The following is a 22,650-nucleotide window of genomic DNA, read 5'->3' as shown; positions in this document are numbered from 1 at the left end:
GTAAATTCACAAATTTAAATTATTTGAAGCACTCAAGATCCAGCTTCGACCGATATAGGCATTGTTTGTTTACATTATACGGTCCTAATAAATCGTTTATTATTGTATTTGTAATTAACCTTTCATTACTTGCATAAAGTCCAGAATATCTTAACCTCATAAATTTGCTAAATATATGAATGCTATTTATATACATTATTATATTTAGCGCAAATTGTTTGATAATTCGGAAAAAAAATTGCATTTATCTTTATTTAAATAAAATATTATTAATCTTTATTTAATTTTAAATCATCAAAGAGAACAAAATTAAGATGTAATGTTACATGGGGTGTTAGAAACATCTCACGCGAGTGTGATGTAGGGTTAATATATTTTTATTTAATAGTTATTATTAATGTTATGGCAAATATTGTCAGGTATCGATATTCGTATATTTTGATCAACTAAAGTCTTTTTTTCTTCGCTTATTTATTATCTATATATCGGTTTTCCACTTATAATTACTTCGGTTTTTTCAGTGATTTTTTTCATCGGCGAATAATGTCGATTGCGATGTTTGCGAAAATGATTATTAATTTTTATATTGTAAATAATATTTTTGCCCGAACGTATTTTTTACGATCGCTGAACTTAGCCATGATTATTTTACGATTTTTAAAAAGTATTTTATTAATCCTAAGTATTTGCTCTTATAATTATACGATAGTTTTTAATAATAACTTTTTGTTTGTATTTAATGTTATTATTAATGCAGTAATATACATATATATATTTAATCGATAATCATGATTAAATTATTCAGTAACATGCATTTTTCATCGAAAAATACAAAATAATTCCGATTGCGATGTTTACGTAAGTGATTGTTAATGATTTTTTGCGTGTATTTATTACGGTTGAGTTTAGCTACGATTTTTTAATGAAAGTGCGTCTCACAATTCTGAATATTTGATCTTATAATTATACAATAAAATAATAGCCCTTTGGCTTATTATATGTAAATGCATGAAACACGAGTGCTATTATATATATTTATTAAATTATTCATTTTATCAGGCTGACAGATAACGAAGAGATTGAAACAATTGAATAATAGTAGCATGATTACAAGCAAGAGCATTGTTTTATCTGTAACTAACGCATTTCGGACGTCCGGCTTTTGAAACAATATATATACGTACTTATCCATGGGATTATATTTAGCGAAGTTTTTGCAATGAGCAATATCAATTAACACTAAAACTGCCGATGATGCCATTTTGTCTCCGTTAATCATTTCAATTTTTTTTTCTTCTTGTTCTTCTTAGTATTAAATTACACAGAATACAAATAATTCTAATAACTAAATACTCTTTCCTAACCGAAAACAAAGATATAGGAAATTATCAAATTGATATATGGAAAATGCAATTTAAATTCTAAGGGAGAAATCTATTTTAAAGAAATGAGAACAATTATTATTCCGGATAACAATTGATTATTTCCCATAAATCGTGAGCTATATTAAATAGCTTAATTATTAAATGCATCTTGTTCATTTTGGTTCAACACACTCGTGCACGCGCGGTTATATTTTACATGTAACTAACGCCTTAATGATAATCGCGCAGCGAAATTATTAATGCACCAGAGGTTTAAATTCGATCGCTGTTTCGAAGTCGATCGGAATTGTCCTGTCACATTTAAGTGGCCTGCTAGGGTAGAGCGGATGAACGTAATGAGTGCCATAAAACGCATTTATGTCATCATGTTAAATAATGAAGACAAATGTGATATCGATATATTTCTTTTGTTCTTCGCGCTTTGCTTAATATTGCAATACTTCTTTAATTCGTATATCTCATTTTTCATTGTATTTATGAGATTAGTATTATTCGTTCTCCTTTGTATTTTTTTATTTCTATATTTTTAAAAGCCCTTTGTAAAAAGATTTATTATATTTATATGTAAAAATATTATTTATATACTACGCTATTTTATATCGCGTTCACGCGGGACTTGCATCGTATTTGACTGTCGCATGAGTCAGAAAATTATGTTAAAAATAACTTTCGGCTATCATCGAATTACTTTAAAATTAACTATTAAGTGCCGTATGCGAACTAGTACGTGACGTAATAAAGCTTTGAGTAGAAAATTGGTGCGATTTGTTCCCCGTTCTATTTTCCATAAATAATTTGCGATGCGATTAATGTACGTGTGTAATCATGTATCGAGGTAGAGTACGAAGACTACCGGGATATTCGAAATTAAAAATGATAAAAAAATAGGCTCAATAGTAGTAATAACTACATTTTATTCTGTGAAGGAAAAAGAATTATTTTGATCCAGTTGTATTTTTTTTGTGAGATTATTTTGTAGAGATTATTCAAATATTGAAACGTCGGAAGTTATTAAAAAATATGCAATCGCAGTGAAACGCCATAAATAATATATATCGAAGTTAAACAGATTAGTTTGCCATTTGGCAAAGGATTCAAGTTGATTTTTATACAGACATTGCGAGATAAATAGAAGTTGGCAGCGTTCAGTGTAGTGCTATACATTATTTTTGAACGTAAAAAGAGACGTAGGATACTTCAGATGAGTCTCAAATGAATAGCTATAGTTGGCCACTGATACAATACTCCATTTAAAGCCTGCATTGTTAAGAGTAAGACCCTACGTATATCTGTTGAGAATTACGCGCTTAAATTATCATGGCAGAAACTTGTCAGCGATCACATTATAATCCAGGGATATATATGGCAATTACGGTATTAGACCCGGGTAGCCGATAATTCCGTTTTAGGTTCGAACTAGACTTTACCCTAATAGGATTAGAATTTGCGGCACGTTCAGGTGACCGCGCGTTCTGTTCTAGACGTGCACCATCGATGCTACTATATGTCAACTCAGGTTACACATATTTAATTCTGAATACAATTTTTTTTTACATAATGTATACAACACGTGATTGACGTACAACATGTAATTAAAATGTCTAATTGTATTAAAACCCGAGGTTTGTCCTAAATTATGTCTTTCATCAAAATTTAATCAAAATTTAATTGTGATATTATTTCAGTAGTTTAGCTGTTTTTAAATCCGATAAAATTTCGGCGCACAGTTTAAATAACTACAAATATGCGGTATATATACGTTACATATATATTATATACAAATTCACATTGAATTATTTAAGCATTAAAAGATTTAGCTTCAACAGTTATGGCCATTATTTCCTATTTCCTAAAAAAAATTAAGATTGTCAGAAAAAGGGAAATTGTTTTTCAACTTGGCAGCATAAATTATTTACTAATCAAATAATATTGGTAAAAAGAATATGTTCTTAATATGTTTAAATGTTTCATTTTTGTTTCACAAAAACAACTCTTAAAAAATCACTCTTTTTATGTAAGTTGTGACGATTTTTAAAATCTTTCTTTTTTTAAATTAATAGTTTTGACAATTTTTTATGAAGTTAGGTTAATTCGCTTTTGATGATTGTGTGTATGTTTGATAGGGTAATATTTACTTACTTATTCGTAATAATAACTCGAAAATTATGTTTTTTTAATTGTGCTACTTTAGAAATAAGAGAGCGATATATTAAAATCAGTTATTTTACTATCTCAGTTATTTTACACGAATTAGTAATTAATATAGCAAACGTATATGGAAATAAATATGATATATAAATAGTTTTTATTAAACGGAATTAATCACAATTTCGGTTACTAATTGAAACATCATTGTAATGTAAAGATTTTATATAAACTGTATACAAATATATTGTACAGAGCGTTTCATTTAAATTATATCGCATTATTTTCAAAAAATACCCTTTTTGGCCAATTTGAAATTGATTTTTTTAAACATAAAGATAATAGTTTTATTCAATATATAGATTAAGTCAGTATCGATGTTTCTTATTCGATCAATAAGACCGCACTTCCCTCACTATACTAATTATATAATGATTAGAAAGATTGGACGGCAAAGTGACGTGAATCAGTTTTCGCAGAAAACAGGTCTTGTATAATTGCATTGTACTTATAACTTTTTTCCCTTCTCTTTCTAATAAACGTTTGAACGTCAGAATGAAGAAAAACTGACTTATATCACTATGCTGTGTAATTCTTTAAATCCGCCTAAATGAAATATCAACTTCCGTTCATCTCTACTCGGCCGAGCGTAATTCTCTTCCTTCGTTTTATCGGCGACTTTCAGTCCCGTCGTTCCGACATGTCCCGGATTTTCTGTCCCTCTCTCGCTCCCTCTCTGCGTTACTTCCGGAATCAAGTGCGATCTCGGAATTTGACGCGACAAGCGCAATACGATATCGTCCTCGGAAAAGCGACTGCTCTTTATGGTCACGTAATAACTGCGCGGGACTGCCGCTGAGCGGAGGCAGGAATAGCGGGGAACGGTTTTGCGAACCGTAAGGGAGGCAAAGGGAGGAATAGAGGTAGACGAAAGCGAGAGAGAGAGAGAGAGAGAGAGAGGAGGTGGATGGACGAAGAAAAAGAGGCCGACGATGATGATGGGTGTAAGGGCGGCTGTCCGAGCTCGTTTTCGTCAGCCGCCGCCGCGAATCCCTCCGGGGACTCCGCGCGGCAGCTGTCTACGGACTGCCGGAGCTTGCCGTTGGAGGCTTCCCCGGTCGAAATTTAACGCGGAACGATTCTTGGTCCGTGCCCTGCTCCGTTAGACCGCATCATCTATGATATCGTTGATAAAAAAAATCAAAGGAAAGAAAATGACAGGGATAAAAGATAAACATATCCGGTGTTAGATAATAAATTAGGTATGCAATCTATAACGCCTACTTTAGATATGCGCCTTTATATTTAAAGCTGATCTGACAAGGTTTAAACTTGATTCGTCCTAGCGCTAAATTTCTCGTGATTGCACAAGAAATTCTGAAATAACGGGGCTTACTACATATTATTACGAATTATGGGAGCATTAGGTTTATTTTTTATTGCACTGGACTGCACTAGAATTATCCTTCTCGCTTTTGTCAAATGTCAAAAGGTCTGTTATTTTTGTAACTGAATTTAGGTGTATACTCTTTGTATTTAAAGTAAAGTGAAGTGTATGATTATTCGTAGAGAAGCAAAAAGGAAAGTGCAATTCAGTGCAGCGATAAAAAAATCTATTCATATTTACTTATAATTTTACTTTTAAGGCCGCAGCACAGACTTTTGCATAACGCATAACGCATAGTGAATAAGAGAATCAACCAATCAGAACAGTTCCTTTCCTTCCATTTCACGGGAAAGAGGAACTTTGATTGGTTAATTCTTTTATGCGTTATGCAAAAGTCTGTGGTGCGGTTTCAAGCGTAAAGAGTGTATACTATACGCAGTTCAGCTATATAAAAGACAGATCTATTGTCAGCGAGATTATACGTCGCTTCTATTCGCGATAAGCGGCCTTAAGCGGCACGGTACGGAATTGTTAGCCTAGGACGTGTGAGAGCTGAGAGAAGGGTGAAGGGCCATGCGGCCCTGTTCGAGGACGCTCGCACACGCGCCCGACACTTTCGCTCCGATTAAGCTTAATTCATTCCGCCGACGAGGCAGAGTTGAGGCAGAGGAGAAGACGTTATAACGCTAAACTGCTCCAAGAGAGCTCGCCGCGCTGCTTGCGCTGTCTGCCGTCCAATCCCGCCAAGTTAACCTCATTAATAAATTAATTAGATATTATTGTGTTGGAAGCCCACGGGGCGGCAGCTGCGGGTATATAACTCTCTCCTCGTTCTTTTTGCTCTCCCTCTCCTTCTTTCCTCTGCTGTTTTCTTCCTCTCGAACCCGCAGACGTTCCGATATAACGAGGGAGAAGGGAGAACGAGGGGGGGGTCAGGACCTGTGACGTCACTTCTTACGATGACAAAATGCGTGTTATAACCGCTCGCTAGCTACCCGCACATTTTTTCCCGACATGGAGCTCTTCGAGCGACTGATCGATAAATATCCACGGCGTCTTTTTTCCGGTTTCTTCATAGATTTGAATAAACTCCATAATCAGATTTTGGGAAAGAACTGTTTTGCTAAAGTATCTAAAAGTTTGGCTAAATCTGAAAATAATTTTGTTCAACTGTTAAAATATTTATGTAGGTCGCTCAAGCTAATTGCTTATAGAATATTAACATTTTTTTGCAGCATCAGTTGCTCATTATGTGCTTGAGTTTTCGTATACATAATTATTTCGATAGTCCAACAAAACCGTTCTTTCCACATATTTCCAAACTCTCCGAAAAATTTCCGAAATCTCCACTATAATCTTATTATAATATCTTATATTAATCGGAAAAACGCGCTAAGTTTTGAATACTATTTATTATAATGAATCCAAATTGTATTACATAATTTAAAAGAATTTTGCATTTTTATCTTTATCCAAAGGATATAGAATATTATAAATCTTCATTTAATTGCAAATCAAAGAGAACAATGAAATTTGGAATATTAGGGTGTCGGAAATTTCACATAAATAATTTAAAAAAAAATCACGCGAGTGATGTAAAATTTAAGCAGACTTTATCAACGGCTGTAATTAGAGAGATGTAGAAGACAGAATAGTTGTAACGATAAAAGGCACTTTGCTTGTCTAATATTTTCTTGACAGAGAAAAGCGGTCTTTCGCGCGGCGAGAGAAGAGACGCGTCGAATTAGAAAGTGGAATTCTATCCCGAGTTTATGTAAAGCCGCGTGAAATAAATTTTAAGACGACGAGACGTAAAGAGGGGGGACTCTTTTCGCAATTTCCAGCGTGCTATCCAAGGAGGACTGCGGTCGGCGGCGCTCATTACGGGATAGGACGGCTCGTACTGGTAATGACAAAAAGCACACACGGCATTATCATTGCGGAGTGTATGGCATTAAAGCTGTAGGGGGCCAGGATTAGGATGTCGGCCATTACCGCGCGTCACTGACCGTTTATTCTACGCCGTGCACGGTGCGGTGACTTCCTCTAGACGCGCATATGTATGCCCGCGATAAACGGAGGATGAGGACGCTCGCGAGGCCGGCCGGATCGTGCATTCTCTATGTGCGTGATTCACCTTTCGATATCAATGTCAATTCAGCTTGATCGCTCGTCTTTATTTTACCAGCCGATCTCTCTCGCGGCGCGAAAAAAACAATTCCATTCTGTCTCGAGAATGTAAGTTTCTTACCTTCTCAACGAAAAAGATCATCCGTTACCTTCTCGTTCAAATGTGTAACGCGTCTCTCGATATGGACTTTTTGTTTCTTATCAAATTAAAAGGATTTCGTTTATTAATAAATATATTAATGTACATATTTTTATTCGATCAGAAAAATTGTCTATATTTTACTGTTCACTTTTACATCACTTTGTTGAATCGAGTTATTTAAGAGAAATTTTCTTGATAAATTTAGAGAAAAACTTGTATATACAAGATTATTATGTATTTTTGTAAATTGTATAAATTAGAGATATATCTTTATCATATATATTGTTCGCGTTCTTAAACTATTCGAACGTAGCTGTGACAGTAAAGTAATAAGTTTATTGATTATTATTAACTGAAAGAGCAATTATTATTTATGCAAAGTTATGAAAGTTAAATCTTATTCCCCTATTTAATGATTTTTTTCTTTATTAGAGTACTTGTATTCTATCTTTTTTTTTTTCGTTCTCCCTTTCTTTTTCTCTACTTCTCTCATTCGCAAAATTATTATATCAAATTTTTCCTCTCGGTAGAAATGTAACAGTATATATTTCGTATGGATATAACGAACACACATACATTTATTGGTACTTGTTGGTAACCGATTTAACACGCAATCTATAACGCATGTTATTTGTACGCGATTAGATTCACCTAAGATATTGATCACGATCGAATTCGATTAACCGCAATCTAATACGCGTAAACTAACGAATTGTTGACACAGTACACGAAAGACGAATGAAAAGGAAGAAAGATCTAATTACGACTATGAATCATGGCGGCCGGCGTCGCCGCCGCGTTCGCGAATCCGGCGGATTTAATAGAAGGAATGTTTACGAGAAGTGTCTTCTGCATCGCGCGCGCGCGCGCTCTTCTCATGAACGTCGGGATCGAAATTGACCTTTAATCGCAGTGGCGCCACGCGAACATGAATAATTGGCCGCGTCAGGAGCGAATTCGACGACGGATAATGCCGCAATAGGCCGAATCGGCGCGTATCATTTATTCATTCGGTCGGCCGGCCGGCCGAGCTGACGATACCGCGATGGTCGAGCCGCGAATTTGCAAATCGCATTAAGCTGCGCGCGGGGACAAAAAAAGAAGGAAAAAAAGAACGAGAGAGAGAGAGAAAATACGCGAAAGAGAGGACCCGTCGTTTCGCGAGGATCAAAGTGCCCGCAATTTTCACTTACCGCCAACGGCATTCCGCCGCCAGTGACTCCCGCAATCCGTTGCTGCTTCCCACCGACCACTGTTTTTCGATCGCGCCGCGAGCGTTCCGCGGTTATTCCGCGCCGAAATTGTTCGGCAGTCGAGATATATAAGGATACCCGAGTCGAAATTTTAGTCCTACATTGAATCTCTTTCAACCTCAATTAAACCTTATAAACCTCTCTTGATACTTGAACAATCAAATAGGACCTCTTTTAATATTACTTAATCAACAGCTTCTATTTAGAAAACTTCTTTTGAACTTAAAGGTAGGAAATTTTCCAATAACTGCCATTTGCAGGCTCAAAAAAAATATAGGAGTTCAATTTATTAGATTAGAACCTATTATTGCGTTTGACTCTGATCTTCTTCGAGTAATGCCTCTAATTCTTTGTCTTCGAATTTTTTTGGCTGTCCAGAGAGCGAGGCTTGTCTTCAACGCTGAAATCTCCATCCTTGAAATGTCGAAACCCTACATGATTTATCAGTTGGAGCAGTGTCACCATAAACTTCGACAAGCATTCGATGGGCTTCAGTTGCACTTTTCTTCCAATTAAAGCAGAAAATTAAAACCTCCCTAAAAAAAATGTTGCTTGGTTAACACAAAATTCGACATTTCAAACATAGTAAAAATCAAAGTTTTTGTATGAAACTCAAAGCGATATAAACTGAATATTATTAGCAGATGTCTAACCTCTCTGAAACCGCCAAAATCAGCTGTCATTATGAACCATTCACAACAGCCGGAGCCATCTTTTGGAAAATGGACCGAACTAATTTGTACTCCCAATATCTGTAAATGAATTCTCCAATTGAGACGAAGGATCAGTACACGAAAAGAATGATTTTATTGAAGTATCTAAAAATTTAGCTGTGGAACACGAGAAGTCTGTTCTTTTTAGCTAAAATCGTTGCACAGTTCATCTTTCTTTCTTTTCTCTCTACGTTGGAAAGAAAAAAAGAAAAGATGAACCATGCAAGAAGTTCAGTTGAAAAGAAAACAGGCCTCTTAAGAAAAAAATTTGGTGCCTTAAATATAATTGTTCAGTTGAGGTATTTTTTAACAGCAATCAAATATTTTGTTTATACTATAACAAAAATTTCGTTGCTTTCGTGAAATAATTTTCCTGCTTTGTAAATAACAAAAATATTTGTTTATACCAACTAAACAATTTAGTTTGTAAAATAATTATAATTTTGTTCGGTATACATATAATATTTTAATCAAACATTTTTATTCGGTAAAGTGTTTTATTGCTACAGCAAAATTTTGATTTACATAGAACAAAATATTTTTCCTAGTATAGATACAGATCTGGAAATAATTTTGTTGGACCATCAAAATAATTATGTAGAATGCTTGAACGTTGACGACGGTGCTGCAAAAAGTTTTAATAACTAGTTTGAGCGTCTTACATAATTATTTCGACGGTCCAAGCAAAGTTATTTTTAAATCTATCTAACTACATTTTTTTAGATACTTTAGCAGAACTGTTCTTTCCGTGTAAATGAGTGATGATAAGGATATGGAATGCTGGGACGCGTCATCTTGATTCAATCGCGAGTCCGAAAACGTTCAGAAAACTGGGCCCGAGCCACGAATCGAAATTCTCGCGTCGACGGACCACATATTAAACGTATGTAAACGAATGCCGCGTATATTCTCGTAATGAAAGTGAATTTTCTCTGGGGGCGGGGGAGGGGGGGGGGAGGCGACAGACTAGAAAGAAAAAAAAAGAGAAAGAGAGAAAGAGATGTAAAGAGAGAGCGTAATGCGGAGGAGTGCTTACGGGACGAGAAATGCACACACGCGCTTTTCGCGCGCGCGGACACGCCTCCTTTTCATCCTTTCCTGAGGTGCACGGGGGTAGAAAACGATCGAGAGAAAGGAGAGTGCGGGGCACAGTGGCGCAGAACGAACGAAGGGGGGAAGAGAGAGGGAAGAACGGAGCGATTGCGGTGATGCAGGCGAGGGGCAGGAGGTAGGTGAGAGAAGAGAGCAAGGATCGCGGGGGTTTACCCCGGTATACATCGGGGTAAGGAGCGCGAGACTCCTCTTTTCGTCCCCCTTGCTTTTCTCCCGTTTCTCCCCGTTTACCCCCCACAGCCTCCGGCGGCTGCGGGCGACGGCGGCGGTGGCGGTGGCGGTGGCGGCGGCTCCTGTTTTACGCTTTTCGACTTTTTCAAGATTTATCCTTACCGCTTCCTCGCTAAATCGCTTTCCGGGCGAAATTTACGGTCGGGCAATAATACAGAAGGAGCGAGCCCGGGCGAGTTGCACACAGTCCGTGACTACGGTATAAGGGCGAAAGAGAGGGCGGGCGGGGGTACAGGAAGGAACGAAGAGCTCGGGCTCTCTACGGCCGTCCAGCCGAGTAACGGGGATCTCACATACATTCCCGGCACGTTCCCGGCTTCTTCTCTACCTGACTGACTGCTTCCACCCCTCTCGCGTTCTTTCTTTACGAGCTTCCTCTCTTTACCCTATCTAATCCCGCGCGTACGCCGCGCCACCGCCCGCGCCGCTCCTCACGACCGGATCCATTCCGCCGCCTCCGGGGGTGGCTATGATCGTTCGGCGTGTCGTCACCGCAATGCCCGTGATTTGCCGAGGGATTTAACGTAATATTTTCGCATCATATATACACGGAACAACATTTTTGCTAAACTCTAAAAATTTAGCTTGCTAGAGATCTGTAAATAATTTTGTTAAACCATCAAAATAATTATGTAGGACGCTCGAGCTGGTTGCTAGAATATCAAATTTTTTTACAGCATTGCTCATTATACTTGAGCGTCCTACATAATTACTTTGATGGTCCGACATAATTATTTTTGCAGATCTGTATCCAGGTAAATTTTTAGATACTTCAACAAAATCGTTTTTTCTCCCGTTTCAGCAAAATATCATCGTCAATTTTGCGCAAATACGCAAAGCGTCAACGACAGTCCACGTGAAACTCGTAAAATTTAGACGGTACCATCGTGAAAATTCTTACAAAATATATTGAATACGTTAACATTTACAGAAGAAGCCACCCTGAAACAGTACCATATTTTACGGCAAGAAATTCATACAAATGAAGGTTAATATAAGAAATATATTGAAATAAATATAATGCAAATTCAAATAATAAGGCGAACTAATAACAAGGAGCTACGAGTAAAAAAACAATTTAGTATAATCTAAATAAAATTAGAAAAACTATGTTTTTTTTTTAAATAAAGATCATTCTGAAAGATTTTTCAGCATTTGAGATATAGTAATGATTTATATTCTATAACGGCGTCATTGTACGAGAATATGCGTCCTGGTAACCTTGGTAAAGATTCACAGAATTGTGAGAGAAAGGTAAAAATAACGTTGTAAATTTCGCTCGTGGAAGACGCAGAAAAATGTTTACTGCATAATGATCTTTACCAGTCTCGGGGAAGTTCGCGGGAGATGAGATTACTCGGAACGAGGTTTATACGCTATGCGGCAAAGTTGTAAACGCGTCGCGAATTTGGCAACTCGACCGCGGTGCGGACACAGAATCGTCCTCAAATGCCGTAACACGCTCGTTGTCAGTTCCCTCCGCGCAACTTTATCACCTCTCCAATACGAATTGACTGCAACGTGATCGGGACAAAAGCCAAATCCGCAGTGGTTTATTATAACCCATACAATACATTTTATCCCGAGGATATCCTAAATTGTCCCATATTGACAAAGCGATTCCACGGATATCCCATTGGGGATATCCAAAGAAAATATCGTAAAACATCGTAGGATATCATAAGATGTTCTATTAATATCTTAAAATATTCTACCATATTAAAATCCTTCCACCACACAACACAGTTCTTCAAAAAATGTCCTAAGGATGGTCAGAGTACAGCAAAAGTTTGCAATTGGAGAGTGTCAGAACTAAAAGATTAGAAGTAAAGAATATCATTATAGTTATACTTTGGACACAAACGATACGACGTACTGCATGCCAACTAAGATATATCTCATATGAAGATTACAAAGATTTTTATTATATTGAATGTTATACTAACGATAAGACTGTATTCGATAATATTACCCAGGTATCATTTTATTCTTGTTTAACATTGGGTGAATGACAAAGACAAAACGATACACAGAGGCATTCGGGTAAAATTTTCGAACGCAGCCTAAGAATATATAAATTATAAAGATATGACATATATTATTTCAAATTAATCTTTTATTTTTCGCTTCTATAATATATCTTAAAATATTTCCCTTTTATTTTAGACAACCACATATATATATGCACACACATACATACTTATGATATTTCATGAAATCCTTTGAATATCTCACGGATGTCATCTAACACATCCGTGAGATTTCACATCATGCGGACACTTGTATATCCCTTGAATATCCGTTGGATAACTGACACCATTCACGGATATCACAAGATTATCCCAAAATTCGTTGAACATTCCTAGGATAAAGTGCGCTATGTGGGAAGATACAAGTACGAGAAATACATATACACATGCACGATTGCACGGACGGTTGAATGAACGATAATTCCACGTACTATCTCGTGCGCCGCAGATTCGTAAAAATGAATCTCACAGAAATATACCGAGGAGTCGCTCGATTCTGTTGAATAATGTATGCACGACAATGGTATATCTGATGCATGATTCATGAAGGCTATTAGTGAATGTATCGGCAAATGCTTACTTGTTTACAATTACCTGAGTTCTTTCTTTTTAACAATCTAATGGCAAAACTGACCCCTACAGCACGAAATATTGCAGCAATATTGCAGCAACGTTTTATGAAATATTACAATCTTTTGAAGTAACATTACTGCACTGCCAGTATTAAAAATTTTACGTTGCGTACTTTTTAAATTTCTTGGAGTAAATCTCGTTCTAAAAGAGTAAAATTTCACCCCCCCCCCCCCCAAAAAAAAGAAAAACCCTGCCACTCTTATTCAAAAGTGCAAATGTTTTCACTCTTTTAGGTATTTTGACGTGAAATCACAAAATTTTAGAGAGTATACTATAGCTTTTTAGTACTAACAATATACATCGACGGAACATGGTCCGTAAAAATGATTAGGTATTATACAAATTTTATATATATGTATATATTAATGTACATATAGTGTAATAAACTAGTGTGCATATATATACATATATAATTGAATAAACTATTTTATAGTTAAAATAATTATAAAATAGCCAATTCCTATATATATATAAATTTATATACTACATATATTTATCTACATATAAAATTTGTATACTCTCAGTGCTGATGTTTTCTGAAGTATGATAACTTAAGTACAATAACTTAAATTGCGAAAACTTAAGATTGCGTTAATAAAGAAAGACCTACATGTATAGTGAAAAGAGCATCAAGCGTAAGATTAATATAAAGGGAGATCTAAATAGTAAAAATACAATCATCAAGCGTGAGATTAATAATTTAACTCAAACGCCCCAGATGCAATCGGATCAGTAGTCACCCTGTAGCCATCCGTTTGCGTTAGAGTGCTGAGTAAACACGTGCCGGACATCTCGTCGGCGCCTTTCTCCGGATCTTTCCTGCGCGGAAAAGCCGGGCGATAAATAATATAAATGGACCTCAAACGTGACGACGCGACGAGTATCATCGAGGCAGAGAGCGAGTGGTCACTCGGCAGCACGTGACCACCCGCGATCATCCCACACGCCGGGGATTCCCTCGCGTACGGCCGGCCGGAGATACCATAAGTACAGATATGGCCACATCAGTACGAAAAAGAAACAATTAAAGAAGAAAAAGATGTAGCATTTCAAAAAGTAGAATTTATGAGTATAAAAATAATTTAAAAACAACGAATTATATCGGAAAAAAATAGAAATTAATCCTTCAAAGCTGACGATAGGTCTCTGGGACTCTCTCTATTATAATCTCTTTGTCAAAAATGTAAAAAAATGTTATATTTCAATTCTCTTTATGTTACATTTTCAAATTTAAACTATAGTTATTAAAATTATATTTACAATTATGTATATATAATATTTATTCTTTTTTATATGAATTATTATTTTGATTTCTTGAAATTAATTCATAGTGACTTTTAATTAACACAAATTAAGTGGCTCTTACAGACCCAGCGTCAATAATTGTTACAGATTTTATCAACTTTAAGTTAAGAAAAAAAATTTTTTTTTAATACATGTATGTATAATAATTTACATAGTCTGACAATGAATATAATTTGATATTTAATTTTATCAGAATTGCGTTTAGACCGAGATGATGTCTCGTATTTTACTCACACCGGATGAGAGAGAAAGACGGCGACCGCAAGCACAGAGAGTACGGGTGAATCGAGTCGTCTAAGGGGCGTGACATATTGGACGAAATTGGCGCATATCAAACAGGGAAGCAATTGGAATAGCGGCGGGATCCGGGGATCCCCGCGTCCCGGCTCGCGCGCGCTCTCGGTTCCGCTGGAAATGGTGCCCTCGGGGCTCGGAGCCGGGCTCGGAAACGAAACCCTCGACTGCGCATCCCCTATTCCCTCTCGCAGCCCGCGGCTTCGGGCCCTCCACCTCCTCCACCTTCTTGTCCTCCCTCGTCCCCGTTCGCGCATCGAGTGATATTACACCGCCTAGGAGTCTATCCGTTCTCGATCTCTTTCCATCGCAGACGCGCGCGAGACCGACGGTACCTCGTCTCGGAACAAACCTAACTTTGGCTTGATATAACTTCGCCGCGGCAAATGCAATAATGCCGCGTGCTTGCGTGCAATGACCTACAATAGGGTGGCGATGATCCGCGGCATCTTGGGGCTTTTGGTATCTCACACTCTCTCGCAAAAATCGGTAACTTAAACGTAGCTTTTGCCATATAAATCTAAATTATACATATGTATATAGGTGATCGCAAATAAAAATATTCATATTCTTCTGAGGATAAAGGTTAACAATTTTGCAATAACAATTTTTATTTAGACTAACGTAATTTACAGAAAAATATATGAGATCAAACTGCGTTCATGAAAAGAAAAAAATTATAGCGTTGATAACAATTTTTATCTAGACTAACGTAATTTACAGAAAGATGTGAGATCAGATATGTTTCTGACTCGATATCGAAGAATATTGGAGAATTCGACGTTTGCTCTCCCCTGCATCTGCTCATAGTACCCTGCAGTATAGGAGCGATTGTGGAAGCTTTATTTTTCGCGCGCAGCATCTCGTGGAGGCCGATGGGATTCTTGCTTGAGGCAGAGAAGTCAGGCTCGTCGTAGCTCTGTCGCGAGTCTGCGTAACCGGAGAATCAATACGATCCTCCTCTTCCTCCTCCTCGTTCTCTTCTGCGTTCGGTGCGCCAATTGAGCTCGTTGAATCTGTGCACCGAGCCACGTGGTTACGTATATGGCGCGCGAGTGCACACGCACGCACTCACGCGCGCATGCACGTATACGCACGCAGCCGTGGATGCACGCGTGCACGCACGTGCGTCGCACGCCGTGCGATTTCACGCACACGCGCGGAAAACACGAATTCGACCAACCGCCTATCCGCTCGCGATCGATGAACGGAGACGCGCCCGCGTGCCGCAGCCACCAAACAAACTCATCCGTGTAATTGGCAAATTGACAGATTAATTCAATCACACCGTCGATGCTGCTTCTTCTTCTCGGAGCTCGCCCGTTCGCTTCTGGTTCGGCATCACGTTAATGTATTCCGTCGACGAGGAGACGATCCCGATTTTCATTCGAGGATTGGCTCGGGTGTTGGTTTTTTTTAATCGCTGGATTATCAATTACGTTGTCGTTTTATACGTATAATACAAAATAGAGCAAAACTTCTGTTACTTCTATTTCCTAAAAAAATCTAATCGTGGAGATATCTGTCTCGTATTATTATATTCTTCTCTTATTTTCAGTTTTATCAATTACATCTCTCATACTGTTTTATATAATACACAAAGTAAACTAGATCGAATCTCCATTATCTCTGTTATTTATTATAAATAACAGAGTTTATATAAAAGAATAAAGAATCGTGGAGATATTTATTTGATGATAGTTTTATAATAATCTTTATTTATTATATGACATTGATATAAAGCACACACACAAGATGATGAATTAAGCACGTTCTCCGACTGTAGTTGTGCTCAACCTAATGAGCACATTAGTGTTCACCATTATGAAAATTTTTATGAAAATTTATTTCACTTTTATACAGTATAAGATATAAATGTTAATGTGTCTATACAAGTTTTTTTATACAATATAAAATGCCTCACACCTTTGCTACTGTCGCCGGTCGAAAAAATAGCGACTTTACTTACTTTGCCACTTATACTTTGCTCAATGATTTCTTAAAAACGAATATCGGAAGCCATATTCAGCCAAATTTCATATTACTCCTTGTGATATCAAGTTTTATGTCTCATTGTTTCAAAAAATAGTTAAGAAAAACTTTTTTACAATGAATAAAAAGACCACTTTCGAATAAGCTTTAGATAGGAATCCTATGTATATATATGTATATATATATTTTATAAACGCTTCAATTTTGAAGCGAAATATCTCGATTTTTAATCCCGCTCCGGGTATTGAGTTTTAAAGCACATATGTTCAGGACATTAAAACAAGCTTATTTTGTAAATTTCAGAAAAATCTAAAGAAAATGGATTTTTTTCGGAGAACGTCCTTAAATGCAAGAGTACCTAATTTATACTCTTCTCTCTTATCTTCAGTAATTATAGAAACGTTTTCCAAACACCAAGTTAGAATACAGATGAAAAATGTCTAGCAATATCAGAGGAAACGTTAAAATCGTACACTCTAAAAAATATGAGTGTGGATTTAATACCATACAGTGTTTATACAATTTTCAACGTGTTAATGTTAACATTAACACCAACTTGGGTGAATGAAATTTAGAATCCCTGGTGTTTATATTACATCATAGTGTGGAGATTATTTAAAATCCATGATGTTAGATCCACATGATGTTGCTGTTAATATTAACACGGTGAAAATTATTATATGTAGACACCGCCTGGTGTTAAATCCAGACTCACACTTTTTAGAATGTAACTGTCCAACTATAATCATTTCACTGTGGCTATTTGCAGCCATACTTAATCCCATCAAACTGCACTGTCGGTACGTTTCTTTCCACAATCGGACTACGGTCCACAGTGTGATAATCGAAGCGTACCACCCGCAGTGCGGTGCGCGATAGACGGAATAAATCAAATGTTGAATGGATAAGCGGGAAATAAACCGAAAACCGCCGGTCGCTCTCTGTAAATGGAGACAGAAAGGCAGAAGAAGAGAGACAGGAAGAGACAGAGGGAATGAGGCAACGAGAACGGCGAGAACGTGCGAGTGAAGGATATAAACACGGGTCGCTTCTCTCCCCTTTCTGTAAAAAGGGCGACAGAAAGAGAGACTGGGGGACGGGGAATGTTCTCTCGAGTGTACACGTCGAGAAGGGCGTGTGCAATGCGGTGGAATCGAGTGGAGCGAAAAGTCAAATAGAGTCGACCTGCGTCGCGGTGTGTCGAGAGAGACGAAAGAGAGAGAGAGAGAGAGAGAGAGAGAGAGAGAAACGAACGGAAGAAGAGAGTGCTATCGGATCAAGTGGTTCCGCGCTTACAAGCGCAATTTTGAATTAGCTACCCTTTTCAGCGTCTCTCACCGCCTGCAGCTTCCGAAGAACGAGAACGCTTCGTCCCTTTCGCGACGAAATCATCGGGAACAAAAACAATTTGTGCACCATCGGAATTACAATTGCGAATAATAAAAATGAAACATTTATGTGAATTATGTATTATAATATAATAATAGAATAATTTTATTATATGAACATATATCACATTAACACATATGTATGATAGAATAATTTTATTGTAATAAAATAATTGTGGATAGTTATGGTATAAAATTATAATGAAATAATTATATCGGATGAAATATTATGCCGTGATTGTGTTTTCGTATTCATGTATGCGTCACATGAAGATACTCTCGGTTCAATGAAATAGTGGCGAAATGTTATATCCCCCTGTACGGAGAAAGGGCAACAGGATGTGATTTTGTCCTAGTGAATAGGTCGAAAGGTTCCGTTTCCGGACACCGTGGCTTGCATTTATGATTCTTATAAGATCGAGAGAATAGGGGAGGCTAACACAAAAAGCCTTTTGTGATCGATTGTCATCGATGCAGCATGAAAATAATATTAATCTTTCGAAAACTCTCAACAACGCTCTATTTCGCATTAATTTTCTTTTAAAATACACACGGAACGGTTTTGCTCTGACGTATCTAAAAATTTTAGCTAGATACAGATGTGAAAAATTTTTTGGACCATTAAAATAATTATGTAGAACGCTTAAGCGTTACTGACGAAGTTTTAACATTCTAGCAACCAGTTTGAGCATCCTACATAATTATTTTGATGATTCAAACAAAATTATTTTCAGATCTGTATCTACATACATTTTTAAATACTTCAACAAAATCATTCTTTCCGTGTATTTTTGCATGCAGTCCAGGGCAAAAGTTTTGGAAACACTTTTTAAAAAATTAACATTTTAAAAATAATTTTACTCAAATATCTGTAATATATTTTTAAACGATAATTCTTCAGATCTAATAACAGTTATTACACTGAGAAAAAATTATCATATACATGCATTCTCCAACGAAAGAAATAAAGACAACTAAATTAATTTAGTCAAATAAGCAATTAATTTAGTCAAATGACCAATTTTTTCTCAGTGTAGCTCTTTAAACACGTTGCTAAGAATATTTGTCAATAAGTATAATGTGAATAAGTATAAATGTTAACCCAAAAATATCAATTTTTTTTAAAGTGTTTCCAAATTTTTGACCTGGAGTTTATTTCTTATATTAAAAAACTCTTCCTAATAATGTCTCATTTATTTATAGAAATACGATAAATCGTGAAATCAATTAGGATTAAATTGTCTTTTCATCTACGATTTAAAAGTGATATCTTCGAAGATTAAACTTGGCAATCGGCAATTGGCCCGAATAAAGAGATTCAGTTACGATCTCGGGACCGCAAGTTAAGTTAAGACTGTAACTTATGGTGCAGCGCAGTCTTAATCAACTTTCAATTAAAACTTGTCTTTACAGACCAGTACTCGAGGAGGAAAGCGACACGGTATAAAGCAGAGTCGATATAAATCAATAATCAGTACAAATTCAATCGCGGCGAGCTCCATTTTCTTACTCGATAACGAGAATCTCTTGTGATGCTTACATCGTACTTATAATGAAGTCGCCTTACCTTCCTGTCTCGTTCTCAATCTAAAAGTAGATCGACTTGCAAACTTTAACGGTCTTAATTCTGTATTCCTAAACAAACTTGCCGTTACTACCCGACTTACGTATTTTACTTCTATCTCATTATGAGCCGTATTTATATTGTTCGGTAAATATTAAAATCCGATAAAGGAATATCGCGGGAATTTTGATGAAAGAGAGAGAGAGATTTATTTTTTAAATTGATATTACCGCTAATTACGTACATTGCATTACTCCAATTATCTCTCTACCGCGATATCTGCGACGCCTGCTTTTCTTATTTTTAATCCGCGGGTATTGCAATAATTATTTTCGGACAGTTTCACGGATCCCTGCGTATAATGTACGAGATAATGATTGCTGTTTAGCGGCCATATTAATTATTTAACGCTGTTGTTGTTGGTATCACATAACCGCTCGTCGTTCCAAATGGCATAGGGATTGCGTCGCTACGATTCGCTCATTACATGCTATTAATTTATAATCAGTTATTCAATTCGGTCGAATTAATTTATTTACACATTTAATATGGGAGTTATAACGATACCCGGATTCTATATTTGCGGCTTTCACGCTTCGACCTTGCCGAAAACGATTTTGCATCACTGATGTGCATGGCGTCATTTTAAATCGCTCGTAATTTAGATTTAAAATTTATCAAGAGCCATCCTATACGTCTTTCTTCTCCTCTTTCACCATCAGTTATTTTTACCTTTCTTTCAAAATTATGTAATAAATTCTTATTTCAACTACTTAAAGAACTTCATATTGTTAGCAGATTAGATTTAATGATGAAGTAATAATAATTTTATTAACGTGACTATTCGGTATTACACCGTCGGTAATATGAACGGATTAAATCAAGGCGTACAATTTGATAGTACAATAATATCACGTCGCTTGGTAATCCGCTTAACCCTTCCTGGACCAGTGATTTCAATTGGAATCACATATACGTTATGTCTTATACAAACAAATCCGTTTAATCTGAGAGTAAGTACGGCGTTTCTTCGAGGTTTTTTTAATGATTAACACTCTCGGAGCTCCAAGAATCACGAAAAAGTAAAACGCGTGATTGAATTTTAGCTATTTCGGTTTCTTCAGTATTTTTTATTCGGAAAAAATAGTTTTGCTAAAAAGTTAGATATATTATAAATACAGATCTGTGAAAATAATTTCGTTAGATTAGTAAAATAACTATGTAGGACACTAAATCTGGTTACTGGGATATCAAAACTGTTGGCAATATTATTCTCATTATGCGTGAGCGTTTTATACTTAATTATTCAGATGGTTCGAAAAAAATTCATTTTCAGAGGTCTGTATTTAGCCAAATTTTTAGATACTTTAACAAAATCGTTCTTTCCATGTAGCAGCAATATAGCGGTCTGCTCGCCAAACGTGCAATATTACAAGAGATAGACAAAATAAAGGAACGCACTCTCTCTCTAACGAAGAGAATGCATTTAATGAAGAACGAAAAATAATGTAAACATATTTAATATAAATATATGCAGAAAATATATTACTTGTTTCATATTAATAAAAGATTGACTATTTGTTTTTAATACAGATAAAGATAGTCAATATTGTTTATTTTTATTGGAATAGAATACAAATCTTGAATAAACACAGTGCAGATGTTATTTTTCTAGCAAAACATCTTTTGTTTACTTAAGAGATATCGGAAAAGGAAATCTTCTCACTCTGTTCTTTAAAACTGCTCAATAATTCGATGATATTCAAATCAGGCGATTGCTTTGGCCAAGAAAAATATTGAAAAGACTGAGAACATCTCTCTGGAAAATAAATCAGAAGTAAATTTCGTCCTGCAAGATTACTTGTATAAGCAACTGAAAGATGTTTAACTAAAAGAATAATACAATATTCTATTTATAGTTATTCAAGCATTGTATGACTCAATTAACAAGGATACACAAAAAGAATAAAAAGGTTCTGTTAAAATATCGAAAAATTTAGATTTTTTAGCAATTTAGAGACAGGTCTGAAAATAATTTTGTTGAACCATCAAAATTATTACGTAGGATACCCAAGCATAATAAACGATATTACAAAAAGTTTTGACATTATTAGCAACTAGTTTGATCGTCCTATATAATTATCATATTTTAGCGATTCAATAAAATTAATTAAAAATCTGTATCCAGCTAAATTTTTAGATACTTTAGCAAACTTGTTCTTCCCACGTAGAATCTGCATTAAAAGCAAATTTGGCGGGCCAATCTTGTATTAATAAATTAAGAATGCAGTATTTCCGATTATTTAGTGCTGTGTTGACATTATTTTATCCCTTCTAGATTCTATTATCGAACGCTTTGCATATACTGACAGAATATAAAATGCTACGTTCACAATGTTTTCCGACGTTAAGCATGCACGTTTCTTCGCGAGGAGCGTATCTGCCGCGATGTTCGCAAAGTGATATACCGAAGGAGCTATTTTGCGAAGAGGTGATGCAGAAGTGGGTGGAGGAAGAGGACGAGGAGCAAGCTCAGGGCGCACTTACGAAAGTTTACGTATAGCGGCGCGAATAGTTTTACATTATTACATGCGTGGGGGAGGAGACGATGCGAGGAAGTTATCGTGGGAGAAGGGAAAGAGCAGCGGAGGAGGATACGTAAGATCGATCAAGCCGCCTCGTAATTATCCGCTTTGTATCGCATAATTCCCGGTTAGTTTGGACGCCGGCGTCGCGCGTTCGATACCGTCGAGTGCGCCGCGCCAGTAAAGGGGTTATGGCACGGGGGAGCAATACCATATGCAAAGTTAACCTCCATTAAATGCGTTAACTCGGCGACGAGCATGCTCCGATGCGCTTAACCAAAGTACATTACACCGATGCTCGATGCGAGAGCGATCTCGCTGCGAGAACGAGCGAGCGAGAGCACGGCCGTTTTCTCTATG

At 36.5% G+C, this 22,650-nt stretch overlaps 1 protein-coding gene across 1 annotated transcript in view; it reads left to right on the top strand.

Annotated features, from left to right (window-relative positions):
• Positions 1-22,650, top strand: part of Drgx (Dorsal root ganglia homeobox) — a 57,273-nt gene that overhangs the window by 2,558 nt on the left and 32,065 nt on the right. The window lies entirely within an intron of this gene.

This window comes from Trachymyrmex cornetzi, unplaced genomic scaffold (assembly GCF_001594075.2).
Source record: "Trachymyrmex cornetzi isolate Tcor2-1 unplaced genomic scaffold, Tcor1.1 scaffold475, whole genome shotgun sequence".
Taxonomy (NCBI): domain Eukaryota; kingdom Metazoa; phylum Arthropoda; class Insecta; order Hymenoptera; family Formicidae; genus Trachymyrmex; species Trachymyrmex cornetzi.
The sequence above is the reverse complement of the archived record's forward strand: the minus strand, read 5'-3'. Positions and strand labels throughout refer to the sequence as shown.